The following is an 18492-nucleotide window of genomic DNA, read 5'->3' as shown; positions in this document are numbered from 1 at the left end:
TTACATAAAATTATTTAACAAAGTTAACTACACACAACATGGTCTTCTTTATTCACCTAGGAGGATTCCTTAATCTGAGGAGACATTGACTTCTCCATCTGTATGTAGCTCTCATATAGCTACTAAAGGTGTTACTCTCAAATCAAAGAGGGAAAGAGATAGAAATACCCTTTAGGTCCGTGTACTAGTTCCTTGCTTGCCTTTGAATTATTCTTGTCTCTTTCTTGCCTCCTTATCTCTCACACAAACTGGAGCTCTGATACCATAAAGAGAATGCAAGGAGAGAGAGAGCTTGAGTTTCGTGAGCACACACACACACACGAGAGAGAGAGAGAGAGAGAGAGAGAGAGAGAGAGAGAGAGAGAGAGAACAAGAAACAAGAGAGACATGGATGATTGAATTTTCTTCTATTTTCTTCTCTTCTCTACAACCATGAATATAAAGAGATAAGAGTACATACTATAAGGGAAAGCACTCTTCTACTATAACACATAATGGTCGATCCACAATATGAACCTTATCCATGAGACCTACAAGCCCTAGTAGCTACTTCTCATCCTCTCATCTTGTACAATGTGCTGCCTACTAGGATCCCTTACTAAAAGCTATTGATTGCCATAGTTGCTAGCCCCCCTCTAGTGGTATTATCACCACAGCAATAGGTTCCTCTGAGAAAAACACTAATACGCTGAGTACTTGATGATCTTACTTATAGATTCATTAGATTCTATAATAATATTATTAGATCTACTATAGACGGGTGTGTAGGTACACGAGAAAGCATCTTATCAGTAGAATTTCTACTCGCTTTACTTCAATCCAGGCAAAATAAATATGTCATGCGTTGGGAGATCATGCTTTATTGCCAACCAGCAAAGAGGCAAAGGTAAATTCGTTAGTTACAAGCCAAAATCAGAGTCATCGGGCACAAGCTTGCACACAAGGAAGGCGACAAGCCAAAGAAAAAGAGTAAATGCAACTATTGTAGGAAACCTGGTCACTACATTAATGAGTGCAGGAAACATCTAGAGAAAGAGAAAAAGAAATACTTAGTTATGGCTATAGGACCCTTCGCATAATGATGTATGCATGGCTATTATAGATATACATGTTTGGTATTTTGACAATGGTGATAGTAAGCACATTAATTCTCATCATAGTTTGTTCTCATCACTTGAATCTGATCCATAGGGAAACACTGTACATGTGCGAACAACTCCTCATATCATGTAAAAGGAGTTGGTAAAATTATTTTCACTACTACAAATGATGGAACAATCACGCTATCAAATGTATTATACATACTAGGGATCAAGAAGAACTTGTTATCTATCTCTGCCATTACTAAGGCTGGCATAGCGGTTCAGTTTGTGGATGACAGATGTATTGTTCATGCTTGCAGTGTGATGGAAATACAATTGTTGCTTCTTGTACTTTTTCACTTGGTCTTTATAGGCTAGATGCATATGAACGACAAACGCATGATGTATATATAGTCTTTGTCCACAAAGGCAATGGGTGATGCTAAGTTGTGGCATGCACGCTTTGGTCACTTAAACTTTGGCAATTTTCTATGTTTCCATAAGGATGACATGGTGTCTGAGCTGTCACATATTGAAGCCCTAATCAAACTTATTTGTGAGGTTTGTATTCTTGGAAAAATGCAGCAAGCATCATTTCCCAAAGATGGCTCAACTAGAGTTGTCCAAAAGTTACAGCTTATACATAGTGATGTATGTGGTCCTATGAGGACACCATCTATTGGCCTGCTACCTCTATTTTGTCATATTCATTAATGCTTATTCTAGACATACTTGGTTATATCCATTGAAATAGAAATCAGAGGTTTTATATGCTTCTAGCACTTTGATGTGGTTGAAAATGCTTCCACATATAAGATTGGTATCTTGCGTACTGATCAAGGGGGGAGTATATGTCTAAGGAGTTACACGCATGTATGGGTGATCATGGGATAAAACACCAACGTATTTTACCCTATACACCTCAGCAAAACGGTGTAGCTGAATGCAAAAATAGGTCTCCAATGGGGATGGCATGTTGTATGGCCAGAAATTAGGAGTTACCTCATGGTTTTTGGCTAGAAGTAGTCATGTTTTGAACAGGTGTCCTACAAAGGCTTTGCATAAAATTATGTCTTTTGAAGCTTGGAATGGCAAAAAGCCCTTCGTGGCTCACTTACACATTTTTGGTTGTCTTATGTATGTCCTTGTTGTGCCTGAGCAAATTTATAGCAAGGTTAACAACAATAAGGTTGTTCAATGTATTTTTGTGGGGTACAACTTAGAAACTAAAGGTCACCATCTCTAGCATCCTACTCTAAGAGGATTCTTGTGAGTAGAGATGTTATATTTGTGGAAGATGTAATTTAGCCCTTGCTTTCGTGTGACAAATAGCAAAATGTATATTCGTAGGACATATTTGACACTCTCCTTCCATTGTTGAATGTATGACACATTGATGTGGAGCATTTGGGTACTCAAATGAATGCTGAAAATCATCCCACACATGTTATAAAGCAACATGTTTTTCAGCCCACAGATCACTTTATTAATGAGGCAAATGTGGGTGATTTAGTTTTGATAAGGAAAAAAGAAAAATTGAGGAGTCAAAAAATATACCAAAATGGCTAGTGCAAACACAACTTGAGTCCGAATCTCCAGGAATTGGAGGGGGATTTGGACTTAAATCCAAATCTCTAAGAACTGGAGGGAGATTTGAACTCAAGTCCCACATCTCAAAGCATAGAGAGGAGATGTGAACTTGAGTCCAAATCCCCAAGAATTGGAGGAAGATTTGGACTCAAATCTCAATCTTGAAGCATGGAGGGGAGATTTGGACTTGAGTCTACATCTCTAGGAGTTGGAGAGAGATTTGGACTTGAGTCCAAATCTTGAAGCATGGAGGGGAGATTCGGACTTGAGTCTAAATCTCTAGAAATTTGTGAGAGAGATTTGGACTCAAGTTCAAAACTCTAGGAATTTAAGGGAGATTTAAACTTAACTCCAATTCTCTAGCAATTGGAGAGGGAGATTTGGACTTGAGTCCAAATCTCTAAGTATAGATAGGATATTTAGACTTAATTCCAAATCTCCAGGCATTGGAGAGAGAATTGGACTTAAGTCTAAATCTCGAAGCCTTACAGAGACAAACCTCCAAGCCTCCCAAGGATATTTGGACTAAAGTCCAAATTTCTAAGCTTCCCATTAGAAATTTCTAAACCTCCAAGCCTCCCATTAGAAAATTACGAATTTCTACATGGTAAATTTGTACTCAAACAAATCTATAAGATTTGACTAATAATTTATGGATATATTAAGAGTATGAAACTCCATCCTAAAACAAAACTGATTTTTTAGAATCGTTCCATTCTTATGATAGGTGAAATGGCCCTTCAATTTCAAAGCGGAGAATGTGTTGATATGCTCATCAATGGAGATATAGTAGCTAGTGGGAGAGTCCTTTCAATTGAAGCAAATGATTATTGTCAAGGGGAGCTTCTTGGTCATGGCAATGTGTTAGTTTCTATAGACAAATGCTTTAACAAGGATGTGGCCCTACCATTTCCTACAATGGATACAGTCAGGATATGTGAGGCAATTGGTAGCATTGTCAAATGGGATAAGAAATGCTTGCAAAGGTCACCAAATGCATTAGAAAATTTTGAAAAGGCCATGGAATTTGAAGATGAGAAGAGCTTGGTTTCATATGATGATACTAATATTCGAGAAAGGTGGAGAGAGAAGAGTGTTTTGCTATGATCTGAGGAAAAAACTAGTTGCATTATGGAGTCATTCTTTTGGTCTTTCCATATGAGGCAGTGCTTGGAGAAGAAGATGTGGGTGTGGTTATTGAGCAGGCATGTGAAACTAGCTCCTTAACATTGCCTACAATGGAAAGTGTTAACCTTGTGAGATGGCCTATCAAAAGACTTACCTTCGAAGATGGATCACCATTATTGGATGAAAAAATGCAAGCAAAGCATATAGCCAACAATGTGGGTTCAATGGGAGCCTTGCTTCCTTGCCTATCAAACGGAGTTGCATTTGGTCTTTGCCTCAAAATAGATCGGGGGGGCACTGAAAGAGACATAACCTTGGAAGGACAAGATTCTCTTCAACCATGATCTTGAGAGACGGTGTGGACCTCACTAGTCTTCACCCAACAAAGTGAACTTCTTCTTGAGTCCATAACAGGTAATGAAGGGAGGATTACTTGAAAATTTTAGATGGATTTCCTAATCTTTTTGTAAATAGCTAGTCACAAGTACGCCAAGTTACCTTAGTGGAGCATAAAACTGACCTCAAACCCCAAAGCAAGCCAGTAGTGTAGCGACTCAGGCAATTGGGAGTGGTGCAAGCAGAGGTGCTTAAAAGAGAGGTAACTAACTTGCTTGAAGCTGGGTTCATATTTCCTGTAGAGAATTCAGAATGGATTTCTCCAGTTGTGGTCACTCCAAAATGTTAAATTTGCAGCAATGTGATGAGCTATGGTGGATCAAATGCTAGAATCAACATCATTAGAAAAGAGATTAAATGATAATTAAGATGTGATTAGTCTGATAGCTTAATGTAGGCATGGATAATCAAAAACTAACAAATTCTCATTCGGCCAATGCCTCAATTTATAGAGTTTACATCCAATCATCTAATCCCACTGATCTCTCCTTGATTCACTCCACCTCTTTTTCTTGATTCTCTCCACCTCTTCCCAGAATATCTCCACACCTCCACCTCTTCCTAGAATATCTCCACACCTCCTAAATCTCCTCATGCTACCCTTTATTCTCTCCTAGTAGGTACTTCTCACCTTTTCATAGCTTCTCTCACATTTACAGATTCACTTTTATAGCCTCTTGCTAAGGGCTTGTTCCTGTACACACCCTATTCACTTGTATATTTCAACACCTTCCCTCAAGTGAATAATCCTAGCACACCTGGACCCTATACCAAGTTTCCCTCTTACTTAATAGTCTACGAGTGCCTCAAGTCCCTAAGCTCATAGTCCTTGACACTCTCTCTCCCTATGTGTCCAAGGCTACTACAAGTGCCCACGACCTTGACTAAAGTGCTCACACATACATCTACCACATGGCCTACATCATCGGTGGTGGCTCAAAGGTGGTTTTACTCTGTTGGGACAGGTTACATTGGGTTGTGGGGTTTCTCTCCCCCTCTCTCTCTCAGAAGAGATGATCTGACTCCACTTCCTTTTAGGAGCCTCCATGAAGTTTTCCGATGTCGCTCCTTCTCCCTTGGGTTTGCTGTAGCATGTCTCTTGCCATGTGGCAAGTGAAGGTCCTTCCTCCTCCTCTACCTCTTCCTCGTCATCGTCCCTCGAGAGAATCCTCCTCGGGTGAAGAATGCGTTTTCTTCTCTTGTTGTTGAGTCCATCCATTTCTTCTCTTTGACTCTGGTCTCTTGCTCTAGTAGAGCTCCTTCTATCTCATGCAACTTCAATTCAGGTACATTCTTTAATGTTGCTACAATGTTTTCATATTCACCTTTGTCCACACTCTTCAGAAGCACTGTTAGTGCCTCATCATCTTCTACCTTTTTGCCAATGGCTAACAATTGTTGCTTAATGCTTTTATATTTGTTCAAGTGTGTGATTAAAGGTTCACTTTCCTTCATATCCAGTTTGTAGAATTGCATTAACAGATTTATCTTTGAATTTTTTGCTTGAGTGCCAAATAATTTATTGAGTTCATCCCATGCATCTTTTGCCCATTGTATCCCTGTGATGTGATGAATGCTTTCATCACATCACAGGGATAAGTTCATCCCATGCATTTTTTGCCCATTGTATCCCTGTGATGTGATGAATGCTTTCATCATTTACACTGAGTGCGATAAGTCCTAATGCTTTCTCATTCCTGCTCTTCCACTCATTTTCCCCTCACACCTCTGGGCATTCATCTCTTCTCTCAATTAGCCCCTACATATTTTTCCTCATGATGAGTAGATACATGGTTTTTGTTTGCCATGTGTAAAACTGCTCCCCATTAAATTTGGCTATCTCTTGTGCCATACTCATGATGATGTGAAGGGGGTCTTACCTCTTGATCCAATTTCAAGATTCAAGGGCAATGTCTACCCTTTTACAACTCAATCTAGTGTTTAGGTGATGATTACAATAGATATATTAGCATAAATTCACCAAAAATTATATTAAACCAAGGGTAACAAATCTATACGGAATGGTTGGAGTATCAAACCATTTGCAATATGAAGTTATAGGGATCTGTATATCAGATACCCAATGGTTAATTTGAACCCTCAATTGCACCAAAATACAGTGATTAGTGCTGATTAATCACTGATGATTCTTTGTTTTGTGTATAGAAAACAAAGTATGCAGGGAGTCCAGATTTGGGGCCTTAGAGTTCAAATGAGCTCAAATCCTTTCAAGGCCATCAATAGTAATTAGTCTAGTAGAGGATTAAGCCAAGAAACACAAGATTTGACCAAACATTAAATGCTTAATCTCTGTTTTACTAAGGTCACATGCAGATTTGATGAGATGAAGAGCTTGGATCTCACTGTAGACTTGATCAAATAAAAAACTGTCTTCACCAACTTGTAGTTCACCCTTGAAAACCCCTAGGTCCAAGAGGAATTAGAGCCATTGTACCTGGTGTAGACAAGATCTCAATTTTCTTCAGAAAAAAAGGTGCCTACAGATTTGCAAATTTTGGTAGCTACAAACAGCAATTTGGTGCACCGATTTGATGGGCTGAATGGTGAGCAAGGTGGCTATGTTTGCCTAGAAGCATTTACCCTAATGTTGTTCCTGGAGGGAGATCAAGCCCCTCCACTAGCTGGGGGTGGAGAGAGCTCTTTGAAAAAGAGTAAAAAACTTAATTATCTACTAATCCTAATTAGCTAAGTGATTAGCAAGATAATGGGCTCATAAATTTGATGGATTCTAGGCTAGGCTCTGATACCATGTTAAATTTGCAGCAATATGATGAGCTATGGTGGATCAAATGCTAGAATCAACATCATAAAAAAAAGATTAGATGATAATTAACACGTGATTAGTGAGCAATTAACTGATAGCTTAATGTAGACATGGATAATCAAAAACCAGCAAATTCTCATTAGGCCATATAGAGTTAACATCCAAGCATCTAATCCCACTGATCTCTCCTTGATTCACTCCACCTCTTTTGCTTGATTCTCTCCAACTCTTTTGCTTGATTCTCTCCAACTCTTCCCAGAATATCTCCACACCTCCTAAATCTCCTCATGCTACCCTTTATTCTCTCCTAGTAGATACTTCTCACCTTGTCACAGCTCATCTAACATTTATAGATTCTCTTTATAGCCTCTTACTAAGGGCTTCTTCCCGCACACACCCTATTCACTTGTATATTTCAACACAAAAAAAGAGTGAAAAATGGCGTGTATGTGTGGACTTCCATCCTTTAAATGCATGCACAAAGAGGGATTATTTTCCTCTACCCTTTCAAGAGATGAGATTGTGGAGCAGGTTGTAGGCCATGAGTTATATTCAGTATATGATGGATACTGTGGATACTTTCAAATCTGAATTTGTGAAAAACTCATTTGTCACCCCCTGGGAAGTGTATGCCTATAGGGTAATGCCATTCAGCTGACCAATGCACCAGCAACTTTCCAATGATTCATGAGTCAGGTATTTGCACCCTACTTGGGAAAGTTTATAAGGGTCTTCCTGGATGATTTTTGCATTTATTCAAGCCGCATGGATCATCTGGAAAAATTGAGGTTGGCTTTGCAAAGTGTTGATGATACAAAAGGGTGTCTTAATCCTGGAAAATGCCACTTAGCCCAATATTCTGAAGCAGGCTAGAACAAGGAGATTTTTGCAGAACTTCTACATTCTGAGGGAGATCAAGAAGGCACAGAATTGTGTAGAGTTATGTGTTCCCAATCTCCCTTTTTTCTAGAGGGTGTGTAGGTCTATATGTGAGAACTAGAGCCTATCCGCCGTAAGGTGCAAGAGGATAGCCTTGCTCTATCTATAGGAGGCTGTTGAACTCTCCTCTTGGATTGAACCCTTGGCAGAAGCAAAGGCTTATGAGGAAAGCTCATTCTTACTCGATTCTAGGTTACATTCTCTATAGGCAAGGTAAGGATAAGATTCTTAGAAGGGTAGTGAGCTTGGAATAATCTAAACGGATTATGGAATTATGTCATGAATGTTCATGTCACTTTGTCTCAGCTAGCACAACTCGCAGGATCCTCAACACTAGGTATTACTGGCCTCGACTCAGCAAAGATGTCTATGAGTGGTGTCGAAGCTATGAAGTGTGCCAAGCATATGGTCGCAAATAATTGACTCTTGGACCCTTAAATCCCATTCCAGCATATGGTCCATTTGAAAGGTGAGGATTAGATTTTGTGGGTTCAATTCCTCGCTCCTCACATGGAAAGTATTACATATTGGTGGCCACAGATTATGCAACGAGATGGGCAGAGACAAAGGCCACAATCAATAATAAAGCAGGGACTGTGTCATTATTTCTTAGGGAGGGGAGTACAGATGTGCTCGATTTGGGTGTCCATTAGAGATTATTACAATGGAGGGAGATCTTTTAGGAATGAATTGATTGAATCTTTGATGTAGAAATTAAGAATAAATAATGCTATGTCGACTCCTTATTAGTCAATGCAATGGTTTAGTGGAAAAGATTAATAGTTTGCTTTGTGGATCTTTGTCTAAGCTAGTGGATACTATGAAGCAAAAGTGGGATGTGCATTTACCCCACAGGTCCTATGGGCTTATAGGACCACTCACAAGATCTCCTTTGGTTTCACACCTTTTCAACTAGTTTATGGAGTGGAGGCTATTTTGCCAATAGAATTGGAAATCACAAGCCTTCGCACATCTTTTGCACGCTTGAACAATGAAGAAACTCACTTGATAAAACTTGAGACCTTGGATGAAAAGCAGCTTCAAGTACTTCAAAATTCAGAGGTAGCACAACAATGGTGCAAAGCAAAGCATGACACTTTAACAAAAAAGAAGAAGAAGCCAGAACTCAAGGAGGGAAGCTTGGTCATGCGGTTTGATGGTGGTCGTGTGGAGAAGCGGTTAGATAAGAAGCTTCTTCAATGCTCGGAAGGCCCCTTCAGAATAAAGTAGAAGTTCATAAATAACACCTATCTTTTGGAAGATACAAATGGCTAGGAGGTTCCAGGACGTGTCAATGAGTATCGGCTAAAAATCTTTTATCCTAGATCCATTTTGGTAGAAGATCCAGGACGGGAGCTCATTAATTGACCAAGACTCAATGACTGAGCATGTAAGATTCCTCCCCAGCCTCTCAAAATGTCTAGCATCTTCTCCTGTAATCAATACCCTCTTCAGAAATATAAAAGATCTTGTCTCTGCCTGTTTTGACTTAGAGAGAGAAAATATTCTAGAGAGAGAATATTCAGATTTTGAATATTTTTAGATAGAAAAATTTCTCATATTATTAAAATAAATTTCCCTGAAACAGAAATTCAGAAAGAACTTTCCAATGTACAATTGGAATTAATTGGAAATGGGTATAAAGGACCTTAGCCTAAGGGTCTAGATTTTCAGAAATCTTGGATTATGGTCCAATTAAGGTTCTTATGGACCAATAAGATCAATCCATGTGTGGGGAGGAGATAAATCCAATTTTGTAAAAGAAGATACCCAAAAATGAGTAAATGCTCACATAAGGTGAAGAGTTGAATATGTACAAGGTTTATTAATAAGAAACTATGAGTAATTTTAATAATATGAGATATTTTGGGTATAATGATTCCATTTTGACACATATGTAAGGAAGGGGAGTCCCTTCAATTCACATAAGATGAAGAGTTGAATATGTACAAGGTTTATTAGTAAGAAACTATGAGTGATATTAAAAATATGAGATATTTTGGGTATAATGATTCTATTTTGACACATATGTAAGGAAGGGGAGTCCCTTCAATTCTCACATAAGATGAAGAGTTGAAAATGTACAAGGTTTATTAGTAAAAAACTATGAGTAATATCAAAATATGAGATATTTTGAGTATAATGATTCCATTTTTGACACATATGTAAGGAAGGGGAGGGCCTTCAATGAGGCGCCTACTTCACATGGGAAAATTGAGTTTTTTATCATCAAAAATTGAGATATTTCATCTCTCCTCTCTCCTCATTCAAGTCTAGTTCCAAAAAGTTAGCTTAGCTGACCTAAAAATGGTCAAAAATTGACCAAACTGACTTGGAAAATTCTAGAATCAGTTTGTTTGGTTAGGAACTCAAATTTTCCTATAAATAGAAGCCTCCCCCTTGTTGAAAATATATAGTCTTTAAGGCATTGTTACTCTATTTCACCCAAGCCAAGAACTATGAATTTATTAATAATTCATTAGTTTTTGACATTTCCCTCTTCCAAAGATTGGTTGGCCACTCTTGTCCAAACAAGAGTCGAACCCTCACACCATCAAGCCAAAGGAAAGCTTTCAAAGTCATTAGTAAGTTGGTGATTCTTCTTTTCACTGATTTTATGATTTTTATGGCTTTAATGGTTCTTATGTTTTATGTCTTCTCTAAAAATGTTATACCTCATTACAAAAAGGTATTTCCCTCTCTTTTCTAACAAAACCAACCATTCTCTATCCTAGGTGAATGGTTAATTGATTAATGTCAAGTTTTTATAATGATTATTTTATTATAAAAGTGTTACTTTTAGCATAATTGAATTTCATGCATAGAGGTATGCATAAAAGATGAATATTTTATTATAAAAGTGTTACTTTTAGCATAATTGAATTTCATGCATAGAGGTATGCATAAAAGATGAATATTTTATTATAAAAGTGTTACTTTTAGCATAATTGAATTTCATGCATAGAGGTATGCATAAAAGATGAATATTTTATTATAAAAGTGTTACTTTTAGCATAATTGAATTTCATAGAGGTATGAAAAAAAATGATTATTTTATTATAAAACTGTAAAGAAAAAAATGATGATTATTTTATTATAAAAATATTACTTTTATCATATTGAATTTCGTGCATAGAGGTAAAAATAAATAAATTATTATTTTATTGTAAAAATGTTACAGAAAAAAATGATTATTTTATTATAAAGGTGTTACTTTTATCACATTTGAAATTTATCCATAGGAAGATGCATAAAAGATTGAATTTTAATTCAAAGTGTCATTCTCATTTAAAATGAATTTATTCATAGGAAGATGCATAAAAGATTGATTTTTATTTTGAAAGTGTTAGTCTCCTTAAATGGAATTTATGTATAATTAGATGCGTAAAGAAATCTTATATCAATATAGGAATTCCCTTATATTCTATAAATAGATATGGGAAGGGATAGGATGTGATAAGAGATGTGATGAGATGTGATAAGATACTTATGGGATGTGATAAGAGATGTGTACTTATGGGATGAGTTAGGATATGATAAGATGAGTTAAGATGTGATAAGAGATGTATGAGATGTGATAAGAGATGTATGAGATGTGATAAGAGGTGTATGAGATGTGATGAGATGTGATAAGATACTTATGGGATGAGTTAGGATGTGATAAGATGAGTTAAGATGTGATAAGATACATATGGGATGAGTTAGGATGTGATAAGATGAGTTAAGATGTGATAAGATGTGTATGGGATGAGGTAAGAAGTGTATGTGATGGGATAAGATGTATATGAGATGAGTTAGGATGTGATAAGATGAGTTAGGATGTGATAAGAGGTGTATGAGATGTGATAAGAGGTGTATGAGATGTGATAAGATGTGATAAGATGCATATGAGATGAGTTAGGATGTGATAAGATGAGTTAAGATATGATAAGATGTGTATGGGATGAGGTAAGAAGTATATGTGATGGGAGAAGATGTATATGGGTTGTGATAAGGCGAGAATGGATGTGATTAAAAAGAATAGATGTGAAGGCGTATGTGATTACATGAATGGGAATGTAGAAAGGAATGTATAAATGTGAATGTCGATGTAGAGGTAGATGTATGGGTGTGAATGAGAATGTGGATGCGGATGTATACATGTAGATGTAGAAGTATGGATGTGAATGAGAATGTGGATGTGGATGTATACATGGAGATGCGGATGTATACATGTAGATGTAGGAGTATGGATGTGAATGAGAATGTGGATGTGGATGTATACATGGAGGTGTGGATGTATGCATGTAGATGTAGATGTATGGATGTGAATGTAAATGTGGATGTGGATGTATACTTGGAGATGTAGATGTATGCATGTAGATGTAGATGTATGGATGTGAATGAGAATGTGGATGTGGATGTATACATGGAGATGCGGATGTATACATGTAGATGTAGGAGTATGGATGTGAATGAGAATGTGGATGTAGATGTATACATGGAGGTGTGGATGTATGCATGTAGATGTAGATGTATGGATGTGAATGTAAATGTGGATGTGGATGTATGCATGGAGATGTGGATGTATGAATATGTGTGAATGCAGATGTGGATGTATGTATGTGGATGTGGGATTGGAGGTATGATGTGGATGTACGAACATGGAGGTGAATGTAGAATAATGAACGTCGTGAATGTGTATGGAAAATAATGTGTCGTCGATATGAGTAAATGGATGAAAATGAATACACATTGAATGGAATGTGGATTAATAAGTAATGAGGATTGAGGAGGGATAATGTGGAAAGACGAGAGTTCGATATAGAAACTGTATTTTGTGACTGTTTGTAAATGACTGTTTTATGTCAAGAATGCTGGGGAAGCATTTTGACTGTCTTGTGGATTAAGGTCATGGAGACCTAACTGATAAGTTGCAACTGCTGAACGGAGAGTCAATGGAGGACGTCTCGCGTAGCAAGGTCGACCGAGGTCTTGACCAGCCTCGGTTCGATTTAAATGGTGAGCTTCCAGTACGGTGGATGAGGGACCAAGGAAGCGGCCTATGGGTGAAGCGCTAGGTCACCTGTGAAGGATCCTAGAGGGTGCTAACCATACGGTGCTCGGGCTCTGGGTTGCCGAAGATAGCCACACGTGCGTCATGGAAGATATTGGAACAAGAGTAAGAATTGTTTTCTGAAACCGGGCATGGATCTAGTTGACTGACCTTGCTGGTCCTCAAACGGATGAGTCCATGGCTCTTTTATATGGGTCTGTTGGTTGATCTTGCTGATCTTCAATGAGGATTCCATCTTGATTTTATATGTGAAAATATTGTCGGGTACTATGAGCTAGGAACTATTGAAAAGGCCCCTGAGTGAACAGGTGGTGAGCGTTCTGGTTGCCAATGATTCTATAAGTACTCCGATGAATGAATGATTGGAAATAAGGATTCAACCAGAGACTTTGAGGATTGTCATCAGTGACATAATGGTTTTATTAAAGGATTGTTTTAAAGTCAGCTGATGCTGAGAAAAAGGCAATTTCATATTGGGTGTGTAAGTGGTGTGACTAGTTTTATGTTTGCATGAACTTCCGGCTAGGGGGCCTTGGAACTCTTTTCCTTGGTACTCGGGACAAAACCTAACCAAATTCCTAATTGGATCCCATCACTACAGTGGTTGGGTGGTTGGCTAACCCATGGGACTGGATGGGGTTAGGCTGGGCTGATGGATCCGTAAACCGAGACTCAATTTCTGTTATTACGATAGATGAAGTAAATCTCGGATAGTAATTGTTCTATGGATAGGCCTCTTGATGGGGAAAAAAGCATTGATCCCAATGATCCAAGTGCAAGTTTCTTCCTTGATCTGACCGAGTATCTTTATAGGTGCAGTCGGATCAGTTTGATCAGTAATGGTCTTGACCACGTTAGAGTAAAAAGTTATCCTGGTGGAATCGTTTGTGCTTTCCGGATAAAGGAAGTTTTTTCGGGTTCGGTTTTGGAAAAACCAACGGATTAGTCTCTTGTCCGGATATCCATGGACGAGGCCCCGAATGTGGGACCCTGTCCCGCGCGAGAAGTGCTACTTCTGCTGCTAGTACCCCGAATCCGTTGCTCGGTGTGGGAACAAGGATCTCACAGTTGGTATCAGAGCATTTGGCTAATAAAGATCAACTGAGAAGCCAAATATGTCAAAAATTTATCAAGAATCCTAAAAAGGTTGTAATTGTGTGATATAATTCATACAAATTGATATTCAAACTGAAAATTCGTAAATTAGTAATTGGGTCTTCAAATAGAAGTACCACAATTATATGGAACCTTGACTTGCTTGAGACCTAGACATAATGGTATTTACCTTATAGTTCCAAGTATCATGACTACCCGTTGTCGTGACGTGAGCGGTATCACTGGGAAAGTGCGAGACTTCTGGATGTGAGAGTAGCTTCAAATCCCAGCAAGGAAACAAAACATATAACTCTTCAAGGTAAACCACCAGCAGAGGCTGGAACCATAATATTTACATACCAAATCTCAGCAAGACATATGAGTTGTACCAAAAACTATCATAAGCATCATGGTTCAAACCAAAATCCAAGGTTGATAACATTATAACCTGTCACATAAAACTCAAAACATCAAACCCGAGAAAAACATCTCATAGGTTTTTGCTCTCCAGAAAATCAACTCATGGCATATACATCCAAGACTCATGGCCAACCATCATATGGTTCCAAAACCCAACTCCACATGGTATTGTGTTCCTATGATCCTTGCAGTAACAATTTCCACCTTGGGCCTGCTAAGTATCATTATAGACATCCTTGTTTAATGATAACCCACAAAATCAGCAGCTCTGCTAACACTACAGCCTCAATATCCTCTATTTTTCTCCTTATTTGATGTTTCAAGAAGGTTGTCGAGTCCTCCATATTAAATGCCAGTTATAATCCCCCTGGTTTGGATATTGTGACTTGCAGAATTCCATTATCCAGTATGATCTTCTTGCATCCGGCTCCTTTTGGCTATGTGCCTTGACATGATGGGCCTATGGTCGCCCTTCCATTGGTTATGGATATCACCGTAGTAGCTGGCACTTAACCTGAGAGACATAACCAGGGTATGCTACAAAATGGCATAGTAAGAGCATGATACCACTTTGTTTTCCATGGATAGAAAAACATAGAATAGAACCCATCTGATGTAATCAGAAGCACCGTAGTCCTGCAAAACTTCGAGGATGAGATCGCATATTGACTGCTACAATTTAGATTCGTCCAATAAAGCTCGAGAGACAAAAAAAAGATAGTGAGAGGATCGATGCGAGTGCGCCAGAGAGCCTTCCCTTTCATAAGGCGCCTCTCTGCTTCTGTCGTGACGTGGACGGTATCACTGGGCAAGTGCGAGACTTCTGGCTGTGAGAGTAGCTTCAAAATTCCAGCAAGGAAACAAAACAAATAGCTCTTCAAGGAGCATAAGACATTACCATTTTTGTTGACATGTACATGTGCCAATTCACTTCAATACATCCCCAAATTCAGCTTGATGATTGCACATAAATTGTGTGTCAAGAGCATGGCCAGTTCCAAGCATAGATCTCCTGATTCTTTTTCCAAATGCCTCAAACCAATCACATGTAGGCATAACACATTCTACAAATGATTTCCATATACATGTGACCATTCACATCACATATTTCATATATTGCCAACTCCATCATTTCAAGATATCTCTTGATTTCATGAAAACCTGCTTTTCAAATTCCAACAACTCACAAAGCAAAAGATGACATATGGCATATGTACAACATATTCATGTGATTTTAGAAAACTCCATGTCTAGCAATCCAAAATCCAACCAAGTAGCTTTTTACAAAATAATATCCAAATCCCGGAAACTCTTTGTATTTTTGATGCTTACCTATTCCAAGACTCTCCAAAACCATAAAACCTTTTTCCCCAAAGCCTTCTTGTTCCCAAAGAAACCTTAAAGGGAAAATATTTTTATTCCTAGACTATACGATTTTTGAAATCGTAAGTAATAAAAAAAATTTACTTATCTCAGAGTAAAAAAAAAGAAGCGAATTTGTGGATTTCACTTTTCCCCATGTTCTGCTTCACTGCAGTATGCGCCAAAATCACCTTTCGTAGAGCTTTTGACATCATTTCCTTTGTATACTATGAGATTTTTGAAGAACATGCCATTGGATAGAGCTTTATTTTCTCTTTAATTCTAACCCTAGGATGCCCTAAACAGTAGCGCTCCTCACATTTTTTGAACCTCTGGTAGAATTCTTCTCTGGTTCTCTCTTCCTCCCGTTTCTGCATAATTTTTTTCTCTCCTCTCTGCGTTTCTGGTTTTTTCCCATTTCTTTCCTGCAAGAGAATCGGGCTCCTTCGCCTTTTGCAGCTAAAATTTTGAATTTCCCCAGTTTGAAATACACTGCGCCTCCTTATTTCTTGCTTAATATTCGAAAATTTCCTTTTAAAAAAAACTCCTTTGCATGCCACGCAAGCCGCCACCTTGCGTCTGCGCTGCTGCCCGTGAGACTTTTGCCTCCTTGTCATGTAGCTGTTTGTTGAATCCGGAAGCACACTAACTGCCTGAGACACTGGTTGGGACTCCTCCACGTTCATCGTTTCATAAGGTGCTTCTTGTTCCTGTCTAAGGTAGGGTGGCTGAGGATATCCTGGTGCTTGCTGTGAGTAACCTTGTTGGGGTGGCTGTGCTTGGTAACGATAGCCAGCACCAACTGTTGGGTCGCCCTGAGAGTGGTTTTCCATCGGCAGTATAGGCGCAGATGTGTAGTGTGTTACTGGTGATGGTGATTGGTGGCCTGATGGTGGCTGTTGGAAGCCAAGGGGCGGCTGAATTTGAGAGACATCCGAGCCTTGTTCAGGTCTTGAAGAAGGTGCCTGTGATGCCACATATTGAAGAAATTCCATGATCCGAGACTGGGCATATACTGAACCCCTCTGCCACCAATAATGAGATACCAGATCACCTATTCTTGTTGTCAGCTCATTCAAGTTACGGTCAATGTCCCCCTCATGGGTGACCACCAAAGGCCTCAAAAACGTTGAATAAACACAAGTAGTTCCCATTGTCTTTGGATACCACAGATAAACAATAAACGCAAGTTTGGCCTCACTATACAAAGGTAGCCATGATACAAAGGCATCCCCCAGTCTCTCCAGGGACAGTGACAATTGCCATAATCATCCAATATTGACACCAAAATCGGAGTTGCTCCACATCAGGCCTGTTCTCATCTCCACGCATTTGAAGCATTTGTATGCTGGATAGACATAGCCCACGCATTTGAAGCATTTGTATGCTGGATAGACATAGCCCACAACCATAATTAGAGCTCGGGTGAAGAGAGAGCCCATCATTTTGGCTGCAAAAAAAGGCCTCCCTGTTCTGCTCATTCCGAGTAAGAACAGAAATCATGGCATTCCAAGACACGATATCTTGAAAAGGCATTCTTTCAAAACCAATCCTTGCATCATGATAAAAAACAGAAGCAGGAGGGAGCACACACAAGAGAAGCAAACCCTAATCCATAACCATCAATCATAAAGAAGGAGAGAAGCCATAGTCACCATCTCTCTCACACACACAAAGGAGAACACAACATAGTGTTATGTCCACACTACAAAGTAAACCTAATGTAATGTCCACACCACACATGACCAGCTGGACGCGGTCATAAACACACCACACGATATCTATCTACCATACTGTCACTCTGTCAGCACCCATGTGCTATCCTCCAGCTGTATACGAGCTTGACATTTCAACACTCCCCCTCAAGCTCGACATGTCCATCTCTAGGACTCCCAATCTAGTACAAAAATACTCGAACTTATCCTTACCAAGTGCTTTGGTAAAGATATCTGCAACCTGCTCATCTGTCTGCACATATGTCAAATCAACATGCCCATCTAGCACTTTCTCTCTGATGAAGTGATAGTGGACCTCAATATGTTTGGTCCTGGCATGATAAACTGGGTTGCTAGCAAGCTGAATACTACTCATGTTGTCACAATGAATGACAACTCTCATATCACTCGGTAACCTGACATCATCTAGCAACTTCTTCAACCACATAGCCTCACATGTAGCTATGGCTGCTCCACGATACTCTGCCTCTGTGGTAGATAAAGCAACTGTAGGTTGCTTTTTACTGCTCCAACTCACAGCTCCACTACCAAGGCTGAAAACATAGCCACTGGTAGACCTCCTGTCATATGCACTACCGGCCCAATCTGCATCTGTATATCCATAGACATGCATGTCTTTTCCTGCCTCATAGAAAAGACCATAATGCACGGTAGTTTTGACGTATCTCAGAATCCGTCTCACAGCATCCAAGTGAGGTTTACGAGGACTCTGCATAAACTGACTCACCAAACCAACTGCATAACTGAGATCTGGCCTCGTAATGGTCATGTAGATAAGGCTACCAACCATTTTCCTGTACATGGTGATATCATCAAGCTCATCACCCAAATCAGCCCTAAGCTTCATGTTTTTCTCTAATGGTGTCAACATTGGTTTGCATGCTGTCATACCATACTTTGCCA

General features: G+C 39.0%; 1 pseudogene; it reads right to left on the bottom strand.

Annotated features, from left to right (window-relative positions):
* Positions 1-14890: 14890 nt before the first annotated feature.
* Positions 14891-17298, bottom strand: LOC147619101 (HVA22-like protein j; annotated as a pseudogene).
* Between the last annotated feature and the right edge of the window lie 1194 nt (positions 17299-18492).

This window comes from Cibotium barometz, chromosome 34 (assembly GCF_041138505.1).
Source record: "Cibotium barometz isolate CiBa-2024 chromosome 34, ASM4113850v1, whole genome shotgun sequence".
NCBI classification, from domain to species: domain Eukaryota; kingdom Viridiplantae; phylum Streptophyta; class Polypodiopsida; order Cyatheales; family Cibotiaceae; genus Cibotium; species Cibotium barometz.
The sequence above is the reverse complement of the archived record's forward strand: the minus strand, read 5'-3'. Positions and strand labels throughout refer to the sequence as shown.